This window comes from Xiphophorus hellerii, chromosome 1 (assembly GCF_003331165.1).
Source record: "Xiphophorus hellerii strain 12219 chromosome 1, Xiphophorus_hellerii-4.1, whole genome shotgun sequence".
Classification (NCBI taxonomy): domain Eukaryota; kingdom Metazoa; phylum Chordata; class Actinopteri; order Cyprinodontiformes; family Poeciliidae; genus Xiphophorus; species Xiphophorus hellerii.
In genome coordinates, this window is record NC_045672.1 from 2,566,483 (window position 1) to 2,580,767 (window position 14,285).

A 14,285-nucleotide genomic window follows, 5' to 3' on the forward strand; every position below is an offset into this window, starting at 1 on the left:
GGAGCTGTGTGGGTTTTATCTCTCTGAGTGCTGTAGTCACAGAATTTTCAAAAGCCAGTGAGGTTTTTTTTTTTTCTTTTTGGTTTTGTCTTTTCCTTTTTTTAGAGGCTGTAAGGTGGGTGCAGATGTCTTTTTTATGTGTCTCTTGAGCAGCACAGGTGAGAGAAGCTCATGCCTTTTTTTTGAGCCTGTTTGTTTGCTTGCTGAAATGAGCTGTCCTCAATCACAGGCAAGCAGTAATTTTTCTCTCATGTTCCGCATACACACAGATCATGCGGTCCCTGTGGGTTTTACAATATGTGTGGGCTTCCTCGAGTGCTAGTGTTGAGTAGACTGCACTGCATTTGTGCCAATCAGCTGCTCCTTCATCTGAACTCCGACTGAGGCGCGTTATGTTTTTTTTTCGTTCTTTTTCTCTGTCCTCAGCAGGACACAGCATATAAGTGTCTCTGTGTCAGTAATATGCTTCAGAAGGTATAAAACTGTCAGCACAGGATAAAAGGAATTGAATAAATACATATGATAGAAAAAAAATCACAAAGGCAAATTCATTTTTCAGCATTTACCCTTTAAGAGGTTTCTGACAATGTTCCCCAGAAGGTCTTAGTGCTTGTTCTGGCAGAGATCATTAGTTAATATTCAAGTAGCTCTTATTCAGCTCACAACACATATTCATGCAGATAATTTTGTTGAAATAATAATCCAATTTATTATTGCAGTAATTTTGAACAGTTTGAAAAATCTAACTGTTAGTTCAAGGTATATTTTTTTATTTTCTGGGAAAATCGCATGTTAAGAAATAATTGTGTTTAGCAAATTTACTGGTGGCAAAAATAGTGCAAGTCTAAAAAAATAAGGAGACGGAGATCATAAGTTCTCTATAGTAAACATTAATGTGTAACAATCATAAACATAGACATATGGAATTTGTACATTTACTGTACTCACTGTACATTTTACAGTGAGTACAGTACTGGACCAGTGGGTTTTGGTCTGAGGAGCCTATTTGTTTAGCTTTTTGTTTGCAAACACCCCAAGTGGGGTTGTGTGGAAGCAAAGGAAAACATAAAAAAACACCTTATGACTTTTAAGTACAGTGGAGGATCTGTAGTGCTGTGGGCCCTTTTCCATAGGTCTGGGAACCTGTTAGAATGAGATTCCTGTTACAAAAAAAGATCCAACAGACTCAGAATCAACCTATCTGATAGAAACAACCTGAAGGATTTACTGAACAAACAAGAACATAAGAGTGAACCAAGAACTCTGGAAGTTAAATTATTATCACCAATATTGATAATTTACATACAAAAATACATATTTCTAACTTTTCACTGATTTCAAATGAAAGTTTTTCAGTGTGAGATTTTGCTAATGGAATAAAAGATGCATTTATTTCACGGTAGTATCTGCTGTAGTTGTAGATAAAATTTCCTCTGCAGCTTATCGACAACCTTTTGCAGTTCAGCATTTCAGTTGTCGACTCCTTTCTCGTCGGCTAAAATAACATGCTCACGCAGACGCATGCATGCCATCTTAGCGCAGCTTCCTGTCTCCCAGGTTCTGCCAAGTCGACTGAAACCTGGCCCGCCAGTCCTTGCGGCTGACCCCTGGACCATGTCTGTGGCTCTCGTGCGCGCAGACGCATGATTTGTGTGTCTGTCGAGAGCGACGGGGTCAGCAGATCCTGGATGATATCCCACCCATCGGAATCCCATTTCCCTTCTGCCGGCACATCTTCCCTGCGCTTCGGGAGACGGGAGAGGGAGGAAGGTGAACGGTGAGGTGGAGGCGGCCGGTGTGCTCGCAACAAATCAATGAGATGCTGCAGTGAAATGCAGTTGTCTGTATGAGCTGGAGGAACGGCAAAATGGCAATTACTATAAATCAACAGCAGTTTCAGCTACAAGCACTTTGTTAAGCTCTTCCATTTCTTGTTGCCATGATTAGTTCTGCTTTAAATGAGGTTTTCTGAAATTGATTGGACAAGAATTAAATGCCTGCAACTTGCTTTGGATAAAACAAAGTTTTGGAGCGTGTGCGGGTGGGGGGCACTAAAAATGGAAGGAAGCTGGGATTAAAAAGAATAAAGTGAAGCTGAAGCACATGGTTACAGGCGGTGGAGTTTTATTGCTACTCATTAGAAGTTAAACTGTGCTCCTGGCCTAATGAAATGTAAAGCTGCATTGTATTGATGTCGATACACACACACACACCCACACGCACTCTGATACTCATTAAGATTCCTGCAATGGGACTGTTGCAAACTGTGTGTTTGCTTGCACAGACACGTCTCGCCTGCTAGACTCTCTGTATTGATTGATCTATGAATATATAATCACTAATGTCGAGCTTAAATCCACGCAGTCCATTGGAAAAGTGTAGGTTTCTTCGTCTGGTGGCGTGTGTGTGTTAGGGTGAGAGTTCTGCTGGAAGATATTGTAAATCTGCACAGGATGACTAATCCCAATGTCATGACTGACTAAGCACATGGCATGTACAGTAGGAGCAGAATACAGTGTAACATCTCCATTACTGCTGGGCTAATGGCTTTCTTTCACTAGAAGTTTTTTACTGAGCTAACATCATGTTATTAGAGGCAGTTCTCCAGTTTTCACTTTATATGAAATAAGAATTGTTATAAAGTCTTGTTATGCTGAAGGACAGTTAGCTCAGACGGTGTTGCAATTTCCATCTAGAAGTTCTCAGCCATTTGACAGTGTTTTGATAGTAAGTGAAGAATTGTAAAAAAAAAATTCCATAATTCCTCATCTCATCGGATGTACTTTCCATATTCATGTCGCCTGCGGAAACATAGTAAGTAGGGCAATGGAAGCTGATTTCTTTTAGCTTTTAAAATATCAACATTGCAATCTGAGAACATTCTGTTTAAAACATGATCACAAACCTCTGACCGATCGCACAACATACCTCACATAGAAAACAATAAAAGACGCAAATAAACAAATAATTCTCTTCCTTTTTTAATAAGACAATAAACATTGTATTGCCTAAAATGCAACAAAGCAATCTTTTAGTAAATCTGAACCAGGTGAAACTAAACCTACTAGAGTTGGGAAGTTGTGGTTAAAACCCATTTACTAAGATTTTTTTTTATCTTAAATGCAAAATGTATATGTATTTTGTACACTTTAGGCTTAATTACTGCTCTATGATTTTTTTAAACAAAACTACCCTTTTTTAGTCTGTGTATTATAATTAACGATTAATCAATTACTAAATTAGTTGTCGATTTGTCAACTAACCCAGTTAATCAGATTAATTGGGATTAATTGAATTAATAGTTTCAGCCTTAATCTCTTCATAATGGTTTTATATATAGTGTTGAAAAATAATTGTAAAGAGGCAGAAACATGTGATTGCAGTGTCTGGACTCTAATGAAATGTGAAGAAAAACTCATATACAGCATGTATTTTATACCTCAAGTTAGCAATATGTATAGTATGAGACACAGGGTGTGTAATATGTAATTTGCTTTCAGCTCTTGGGTATAACATTCACCAATGTACAGAAGGTTATTATATGTTGGTCCTGATTATGGAAGCCTCTCCTCTATTTCCATACAATGTCTGCCAGAACTATCCAGAGTACGCTGTTATTATGTCTTTGTACTTCAAAGTCACATAATGAAATTTTTCTTCAGGAGGTCACAGTGCTGTTCTTTGTCAGCTGACATGGTGAACATTGGGGAACCGACTTTTTGACAGTATTAAATTCACTATAGACCGTCTTCTTACCTGATTGCCAGAAACGTCCCAAAAATCCAACGTAAAAACCTGGAAATCCTTTTGTTCCCCTCATTTCGTCTCGTCTTTTGTCTACCTGGGAGAACAAGGTACTCCCGCCGCATCAGGAGAGATGAAAAGAAACACTCAAAAGCCTGAAGTGTTTCCAGATTTTAGAAGCAAAAGAAAAGGGATAAGCAGGACAGATGGAAAGAAAGAGGGGGAAAAATGGGAGATTTACTCTCGGCAGTGTACAGGTGTGTTTGTGTGTCGTCGTGTGGGTGCGTGTGTGTGTGGTGGGTGAAATAGAGGTATGGTTTCATGTCATTTCATCATTTCCCTGCTAGCAGTAAATCCAATTACTTTTCCTTCTCCTTTCTATCTTGTAAGATAGGCTGAGTGACAGGACTGATTGGAGTACAGCGCTGCTGAGGTAACCGTGCCAACTGGTTGACTGACACAACACTGGCACTTAACTGGCTTCATACAAAGAGACAGGAGAGCCTGGTTAGACTGGAGGCTGTCTCTGAGCTGTTAAGGGGGACCACAGGTTCACTCGTCCCTCCTAAAGATTATCTAATTCACTCTTTGGCAACAGACTCAACATGTTGTGTTTTGCTTTAGCATGATAGCATTGAATTGCTCCACTGTGTGTTATCATGTCCTCCCTGTTTCAACTCCGTATTCCTTACTAACTACACTCCAATCCCTGAATAGTAGTTAGACTTTAGAACCGGGGAGGGTATTGAGTGATGATGGCACTTCAGTCTTTTAAACTCTGGTGTTCATTACACCAGTTTGTGTCTGTGTGTATGTTTCCACTGCACTTGTATTTATTTGAGTGTAAGACTTTACAATTACAATTACAAGACTTATTTTGGGGTTGTTTTATCTTAATCTTTCTTAATTTTGCAAAGTGTTTTCTGTCCTTAAAGCATTCTCTTAATGCAATCCCTTGTAGCTACATTTACTCCAGGTTCACTAATAATAGCAATAATATCCCAATACACACTCAAGGAAGTGGTTGTAACTGATCATAATGTGAGGAATACTGATATATATATATATATATATATATATATATATATATATATATATATATATATATATATATATATATACAGTATATACATTCACTAAAGTGAAGAACCTAAAATTTTCTTTCTAACTTTATCATTGTGTTCTATCACAGTGATTATTAAAGGTCATGGAGGTGAAACATTGTTATGACCAAGGTTAGGAATAAATATTCTAAGTTTAGCACTAATATATCAGAACAGGGGAGGTTCAGAGGCGGGGAGGAATCTAAGCAGTGTCTGTATCGACTCCTCACATCCCAGTGAATGAAACTTCCCTGGATCCTTTCCTAGAGTTTGAGACGGCCATGGATCTATCGGGCTCTGCGAGCGCAGCAGTAAAACTTACTGTCAGAATGATTAAGGCTAATCAGGAAACATGGGAAGGGAGGTAATTTAGCATGTGAATGCTAATTAGCGCTAGCATTTAGACTGGCAGACGATGATTGAAGCTGCGCATCGGCTGCCTGCGCTGGTTATACGGCAGAAAAATACCCAGCAGTCTGTCGGGTGGGGGGAATGATTGATAATCTTTGTGTCGAGCTGCTGCCTGTTTCCCTGTTTATGTGTAAATGAGTGTGAAATATTGTTTCACTTGCCCTCCGATGTTAACTCGTAATGCGCAGATGAGCTCAACACCTGAACACTCTAATTCCATCCCCATCCCATTAGCTAGAACTTAGTGAAATAATGTCCAATTTGTTTCCAATAACGCTCAGCAGGCTTCTCAAAAAGCTCCTTTTCATATTCGCACGTTTTTCCATCTCCTGCTCAAAAAGATATTAGCAGATATTAGTGCTTCTGAAATTACAGTTTGTAGCTGCTGTGATCTGAATATATACGACGAGTGTGAGGGAATGGCTGTTTTAGAGCTGCTGTGTTATAGCCTCTATAAATGCATGTGTTTGAAGCTGCTATAAGAGCCTTTTGAGTGCAGACCAGTGTGTAAATCCTACAGAGGTAAAATTACTGCTTTAAGCGGTGCTGGTGTTTGAGTGAATTATTAGCCTGCTCTCTCCCCTACTCCTCGTCTGCTCTCCTTGTCTCTGAGCCTTACAGTTTTCATGTCTGTGACGACTCTCCGCTTCCCAACACTCATATGTCACCTTCAGCTCCCTCTCTCTCCTGGGTTACTTGGGTTTGATGCCTACAAATCTGCCTCTCTAGAGACTTTCTCGCCTCATTTATGAGAGAGTCAGTGTGTGTGGCAAACTGTCCTACTCTCTTGAACGGAGTTTCTGAATCTTGTCCATCCTTTAGAGCATTACGGCACATCAACCTGCTAAAAAAAGTGATTTTAAGCTTTTTGTGAAACAAAGTGAGATAAACTGGTACAGGAAAGAATATGAAAGGAAAAAGGAACTATATATAATAAGGGTACATAGTAGACTGCTGATATTTGCAGTGTTTAGGCTCCACAGTCACCTGTCAATTGCTAAAATGCGCAAATAAATCTAAAAATGGTAACAGCTGTCTATGTTAATAGTTCAAACACGATATATTAATACAAACAGTTGAAACCATCTTAGCGCTAATGAAGAAGCTAATGTCATCAATCTTCCTTATCACCACACTTTGGGTGTATCCAGTTAGTGCTTGGGAAACAAAATGGCACCACTGGATTGGCTGCTTCTTAAATGCCAGCTAATAGCATGTCAAGTAGCATTGTGGCTAGGTATTTCTGCTTCCCAAGCTAGTTGTAAGCCACGCCCCTTTAATTACCAGTCAAGTGATCTGAAAACTCTCACTGTGCCTGATCTTGATAGGGGACAGCGTCGCCTTACGAAGTGAAACGGCAAATGCTGTTGCCTGTTTTGTAATTTGAAATGGACTAATGTTGGATTGAGACAAGGTGTTATTTTATGGAAACTAGAACATAATATTATGATTTTTCTTTAGGAAAATAAGTTTCACAAATTGCATTGTAAAGAATCTGTCAAGGTATACTAACAGACCTACATAACTCTTGACCTTAAAAACATTTTGTACAATTACCGACATCTGGGGATGTGTCTTAATATTTTGTGGTATATATTGTGATAACTACAAAAATGACGTTAGAAAAGCACAGATTCTTGGTAGACTTTGTTTGCACTGCATGTATGCAGTCAAAGCTCCCACAAACACAAACACTAAAATAAAAAGCGATTTTTAAAAAAATTTTTTTTTTTACCCCTCCAAGGGGTCTTTTGTGGGCTCTAGTGTCCCTTATGTGACAGTAGAGCCGAGGGGGGAAGACATGCGGCAAATGTCGTCGGGTCCGGGAGTCGAACCCGCGACGGCCGCGTCGAGGACTAAGGCCTCCAAATACGGGTCTCGCTAACCACTACGCCACCACGGCACGCCCAAAAAAAAAAAAGTGATTATTTTCACAGTTTAGTAATAAACTTTGCAGTTAATTGCTAAACTGTACACAGCTGCTGTGTTGAATAAATTTTTTTAATTTATTGATATTTATCGCTGCTTTCATGGAATAAGCTCTGGGGAACTTAGTTAAAGTAACAATTTCAAAAATATTGTCATTAACTGGAATTCATTTTGTTACGATAAATTAAAATTCTTATTACCATACATTTTTCACCACAACAATAAAATAACTGCCAATACCTATTGAAATTACATTTATAATAAACTGGATTGTGATATTTTAGGCGAGTAAAGCAAGAGGCAGAATTGTTTGTGTAAAGGTTCTACTTGGCTGTATAATATGATGGTGGTGACCTGATTTATTATCATTTTAGCAGAAAAAATGTGCAATGAAATGTGCACTGGATAACATTACAAATAATAACATTATAAGGGACTTTATCTTTATATATGCATCACAATGCACACATAGAACAAAGATGTTGTGATGGCGTAAAATAGTCTAATGCAGAAACAAGCTGCCCTCTGAGGCGGTGGCTGATATAAAGCTGGCCTCATCACTTATTAGAGGCAGCTGTGTCTAATGTGCCATTGTGGTCGTGGGTTCTATTCCCATGTGGGCTATCACTTCATGTGTATTATTACCCCCCGTGTCCTTGAGCAGGGCATTATCCCGGCTGTCCCTCTGGACGAACACGGCTCGGTATTAATGGACGGGCGATGTGCGTGGAAACCTAGATGGATATATTAGCGAGCTAATGAATCTTTGATAAGTGGGAAAGCTTTGCGTATGTCAAGAGACGAGCGGAAAGATCACAGCTAAGCCCATCAGCTGAAAGATGGCTTTAATTCGCACAAAACCCTTGAAGTCTTTGACATTGGCAGCGCCATTGTCGGGCAGAGTAATGTGGAGAAAAGGGAACGAATTTTACCCAGATGAATGAAAATGTAGGAGTTTGACTCATTATCAACAGAGTAGATTTCCTTTTTAATGTGCTTTTCTAAAAGCAGAGGTTAAACACTAATATGGCTCGGAATAATAAGCGCTTCAACCTCCAAACTGGGTGTATCCCTTCTTGGATTGGTTTGGATTTCTGACCTTTATTCCATTTTCCATCATGTTAATCCGCCACATTGCCTTCCAGGAAGAGCTTCTCTAATCATGAAGTCATTCACATGTAGCTGCTGGATGAATGCCGCGACTGTGTGGAGGAAGGTCTGCAACACTGAAGGATTGGGGAAAAAAACCCCAGAGTTAGCCTCTCGACCCGAGAAATCCAGGCCCTCTAACCCCAAGCGGTCTGCTTTAGCCTAAGCACCGACTCACAGCGTCCCAAGATCAGGTTATGCGAGGTCACGAATCCAGACAAACAGAGGCACACACACATCATTCGGAAGTTCGGCAGCAGCCAGCTCCGCGGCCAGACAGCTGTTGTCGCTGACGACCAGCGTCAGGTGCCAGTGGCCCGATTCAAGCTGGCTAACCTCCCCACATCCCATGTGTCTTGCACAGATACAGGGGTGGGACGATGGGAGGACATGTGTCCCCCCGTCTCTGGCGGGCATCTGGAGAACAACTGGCAAGTCGGGGCTGCGCTTGAGCACATTGGATTTGTGTCGACCAAAAGATGCGAGTCACCAAATGTGTGTAGGACGCTTAACTTTAGCATTTAGCAAAATCGGCTGCCTTGAATTACGTGCGTTTCACTTTTAATTACATGGCTGAGGATAGATTGTGATGTTTGGGTGTAATATACATGTGTGCTTGTCTCCATTATGCTAATATGGCTTAGATGTATGGCAAAACGCAGCCTGCGTGGGCGTGTATTTATGCGTGTACACGTGATTAAAGGGACGGATTCTTTCAGTGTGTGAGGTGGAGGTGTGTGTTCGTCACTCCTAGAGGTATAAATCCTTAGATTATAGGGAATGTCGCCCTCTCTGCAGGATGTTGGTATGTGGGATCACCGTGATTAGTGTGTGCCGTGTTTAGTGTAGGAAGTAATGTACGTTTACATACTACAGCAGCTGTGCTTTCTTCATGTAGACTCGGAGAGGCCCACCTGATGCCAGGGCAGCTGCTGCACAAACAGACCCTCTCTGCACTCATGCACACAAACAGTGCCAGGAGAGACTTTTTTTTTTCTTTTGGGGTACAAGTGTGTGTTTGCTGCAAAGAGGAAGAGAAAGGGGCAGCTGCAGTGTAAAGCCTTCATCAACTGTTCCTCTAGACTGCCCCATCTGTCCAGACATTAATACACACACTCACTCCCATACACTAATACGTACACACGGGTCCGTCTGTTGTCTTATCAGTCACACATGGCGCACTTCACACTCAATGGGCCCTGTCACGACAAAGATGCGTATTCTCTGATGTCTTGTGTGAAGAAATTCTGTGTGTCAACTGCATCTGACACCATGAAACACCATTTGGGGCGTTTTTGGTTTAGATGGAAGCAGCATCCACCCACCCATCCATCCGTGGGACAGTTATTAGAGCTGAGGCCAAAGTACAGAGGAAATTGTAGAGCAAGCTGTTTTTGCATTAACTTAACTACAGCTATGCATTTATGGTGCTGCTAGTTGACCGGTACGGAAAAACAGGTAATCATTTACTAAGAATTGTAGATCTCCTACTAGTCAATCTCTAGTCAACCCATGGATTCATGAGGATCAGAGAATGCAATTGCCTGCAAATAGCTGAAATCCATGAATACCCAAGATCACTTCTAGAATCGCACAGAAAAGCCTATTTTAATTGTTCAATTCCCAAATTTACCTTAATGTGCATTAATACGAACAGTGGAAACCATTAGGTGTTACTGGACAAGCTAACATCTACGGTCTTCTTTATTTTTGCCCGTGCACTTTCCTTAGTGTTTTGTCCCTTATGACTTCAATAATTAATTTAGCTGTTGTAATGGAGCTAGTAGTACCAGAATCTCCAACTTGTCAACTAGGCTTTAGTAGTTATCCTTCAAAGACACAATTTGCTTCATTAGTCAACTAATTAAAGAATCACTTGTTCAGTGATTTACATCTATTTAAATTTTTAGCTGCGCTAGTGAAGCATTTGGAACATAACAACTTAAACCACTCATCAGTAATTCAGAAAACAGGGGTAGCTATTAGTTATCTTGTACCAGTTAATTAGTTAGATTTTTTTTTAACTCTTAGTGAATTAGTGACGGTATAAAAATTATCAAGTTATTTTACTGATTAACCTACTAGGCTAAAAATTATTTCATTTTCAGTAGTAAGCAGTTTGTACTATTTATGTTCTACTTGTCAATTTCTATTTAGACTAATGGCTGTATTTCAAATTACACAGTAAACTCTGATTTGGTGATTGGTCTAGTTTATCAAAATTAATTCATGTTTCTTTAATGATACGTTTAGCAAATATATACATTTTGAGCTCTATTTACCCAGACAAAGGTGGATCATTTGACTCAAAGTCTATCTCTACTTTGTGCTTTCTTCCCCTAGTCATTGTCATAACCTTAATACCTCTTAATGTGTTTTTGTCCAACTCCATGTCAGCTCGCCAGCCAGGCACAAGGTCGTCTTGCGGCTCAGCCGTCGTATGCTAATGACGGGGAGATGCAGACGGAGACCCTGAAAGCTGCTTTGAGGTTAAGGAGACGTAATGAAATGGATCGTAAGAAGGTTGACACTGAGAGACAGTGTGTGTCTCCGTGAGTGAGAGCATTGTCCCTGATGATGTTTATAATATTGATTGCCTGCTCTCAAGAAGCTGCCTGATTTTTGATTTGGGCACTTCTGAGCATTGTGATTGCAGCGCGAACATCTAATGCCTTGAGTGGCCTCTGCAATCAAGGACAATGACCCTTAACTCCATGCATCCCCTCTCTTGCCCACACACTGGTTCTTTTTCGCAGGCGCTCTGTCTCACACAGGCTTAGTTGTCTGTATTTTTGAACTTTTATTAATGTAGGTTTTTAGGAAGTCAACAGGGGCAGAGAAAACTAGACTTTTCATTTCCTCCCTTTGGTTGGACTTCAACAAGCTACTGGTTAAAGCCTGAGCTGACACTTAGATTTGTATGTTTTTCTCAGTTTTCTTTGTATGACAGTGCTGCCTTTTTTGTTTTTAACAAATCCTTATTTGGATTGAATATGTTTTACAGCTTGTTGTTGTGTTGGATCTCTAAGGGCCATGATATGCTGTCTTCATGGTGTGAATTAGATGTGTACATTTCCAACGCTGTTAAACAAATTTGCCATGAAATGAACCTCCCAGCTGCCCTTTATATGAAAGCCACTCTAGAAGATCCAAAGTGGGGAGAAAAGTAAATGTTTTAATGAATTCATTTTACAGTTTTTCTTTAGATCTTCTTCTTTCAGTGTTTCAGGTTAACCTTTTAAACTTTTGCCTTGCATTGCACTTTAGCTACTTAACGATAGCAAACCTAATTTGCTGTATTTTGAAAAATTTAGGTCGGACTATATTTTTTATATTTTGCAAAGTCCCAGGATAAAACCAGCCATTTCAGTCATGAATCCATAAATAATAATTTTCAAAAAACACAGGTCACAATAAATAAGATTAATATCTGGTTTCTTGATGGTGACTGAGTCCCACTCTAAATACGGTACATAGTGTGAGAGTTTTTAAGTGCAGTGTTTTTCAAGGGATTATTATGACAGAGAGACTGTAATGGCTGATGCTGAACCCTGTAGCAACATTTTCTCAAGTCTAAAGTAAAGGGTTGAGGTTATGAAGCAAAAGAACGACAATTTGAAGTTTCATTAACTGGAGCTTCGGTGAAAGATTCATATCAAAACACAGAATAAACATGCTAACATTAGATTAGTAGTTCAAAAACTGCCTCACATGAAACCTGTCAGCAGAAAGAAGATTTTAGTTTTTGCAAGACTGTAGCTGACTGGGCTGAGTCACATTACCTTTAAAAACAAAAGGCTGTTGGGTCCTGATGAAAAGTTGGTGCTGTTTAGAAAAATGTATGTCATACCTCACTGTTTAGTGAGGGAGGGATGTAATATTGTTGAAATGTATTGGATGATTTTATATATATATAGGAAAAACATGTCCTATATACATATTAAATTCCTGGCCCCACTCATATTCAGAAGTCTGCATATTATTGCATAGACCTCTCTGCAGATCATTTACAGAAAGTCTACCTCCCTAATTCCAGTTTACATGCTGGTTGTCTTGTTGCATTGCCTAACTGTTGTACCATTTTTATTTATTTATTTATTTATTTGGTGACTGAATGCTATCACATTTGATGGGTAAACAATACAAACAACACATCAGCGTTTCATCATCATCATCACAATTTTCCATTGTGAAGTCATGTTGGAGCAAACCATTCCAGGCCTCTCTGTGTCTAACATTCCCTGTTCCTGAGTTGGTTTTCTGTGACGTCCACTGCTGATAAAACTGGTGGCGCCTCATGGTGTCATCATTCTGTGACTTATTATTTACTTATCTTCCTTTTCCTTCATTTTTCCCACTCTTTATTGCGTCATTTTTGCCATTCTCCTCGTACTGTGTAAACTGATCAAGCAGATGATCTTTGTACAGTTGAAAATGTTTTAAGTTAGATTTTTTTGTTATTTTGCAAATAACTTTGTGTTTCTCAACTGGGGGCTTACATGTGTATTAGGTGGACAGACAGGCAAACAGATGAGCAACCTGCGAGGAAATATATCCACGCTGATAGCAGTATAAAAAGGGAAGGACAAAGACCTGATGTTATTCAGCCATCTGGTGTGTGTGGGTGGGTGTGTGTGAATCTATATGTGTGTTCTTTCCTCTATTGTATCTGTATATTGTAGAGAGAATGACTTAGATTACCAAGACTGATATCAAAGTCACACTCTAGGACACGCTCCAACTGCCAGCACTTGGAGCGCACACACACACACCCACACCCACACCCCCCGCGCACGCACACCCCGTGTCTCTGCAGCCCTTTGGTTTTCCCTGGGAAGCATACAAAGCACTCAGCTGCTGTGTGTGTGGGTGTGTGTGTGTGTGTGTGTGAAGGTTTCCCCTCTAATTGAAGTGTACAGTGACTTGGCAGCCTGCCTGATGTTAGGAGTCATATGGAGGGACAATAGAAGAAAGGAAGAGTGCACAGAGAAGGGGGCATACAAAGGGAGGGATGAGACAGAGGGAAAACTGATGGGAGGAGAACAGAAAAAGATAGAAAGGACGAGTGGAGGAGGATGGAGAATGAAAAATCCAATGATGTCTGAAAATGTATTTGTAAACGGCTCTGTTATCTGATCCTAATGGATAAAATTAAACACTCATGAAGATATACGGCTGTTGTAGGCTCTGTCCAAGTAAAAGTGATAGAGCTGTTTGTATAATAAAGTCGTGATGATGTGGTTTTTCTTGAATTCAAACCACAGAAGTTTATTATCATTCTGTTCCTGCAGCTTAAAGTCCTTTAATGAGATGTAGTTTTCTTAGCCATGTGGAGTAAAACCCTTCTTCCCCACCTGTTGCTGAGTTTTCAGTCAGCTCTGTATCATAAACAAATGACGGGCTTTCCTGATTATCTTTTCCGGTTGTCATAGAAGCTTAAAGCGTAGGCTGTTTAAGCAAAGAACACAAATAATTGTAGCGTTTCAATCAGATAAAACCACTCATAATTTTTTATATAGGAAACCTAAAAGTCATGCTGTGTCCAGACCCTACTGTATGCAGGCAAACTGTAAAGCAACACTCTTCGGTATGGATGCTGCTACAAAGTCAAGAAGACTTTTAAGCTTTTAAGAACAAAATAAGAGGAAGAGAAACCAAAAAAACTGCAAGGGATTGAGCAAGAGCAAGACTTTCCATAAACAACAGAAAGGTTGGTTATTTAGCTGCACAATGTGCTACGTTTTATCAATCTCAGAAGTATGGTACAGGACAGGTTTAAAATGTAAGCTCCTTAATCATGTAGCTTTTGTTTCAAGTACTGGAAAATACATGTTTTACAGTGACTGCTCTCACACACAGTGTGACGTCACCTCCACTCCTAATAAATAATAAATCAGTAATGGCCGCTCTTTGTGAAAAGGCTAAAGCAATGTATTTTCAACAATATTA

General features: G+C 39.8%; 1 protein-coding gene across 2 annotated transcripts in view; it reads left to right on the forward strand.

Moving 5' to 3' along the window:
- Positions 1-14,285, forward strand: part of LOC116723678 (plexin-A1-like) — a 279,486-nt gene that overhangs the window by 67,039 nt on the left and 198,162 nt on the right. The window lies entirely within an intron of this gene.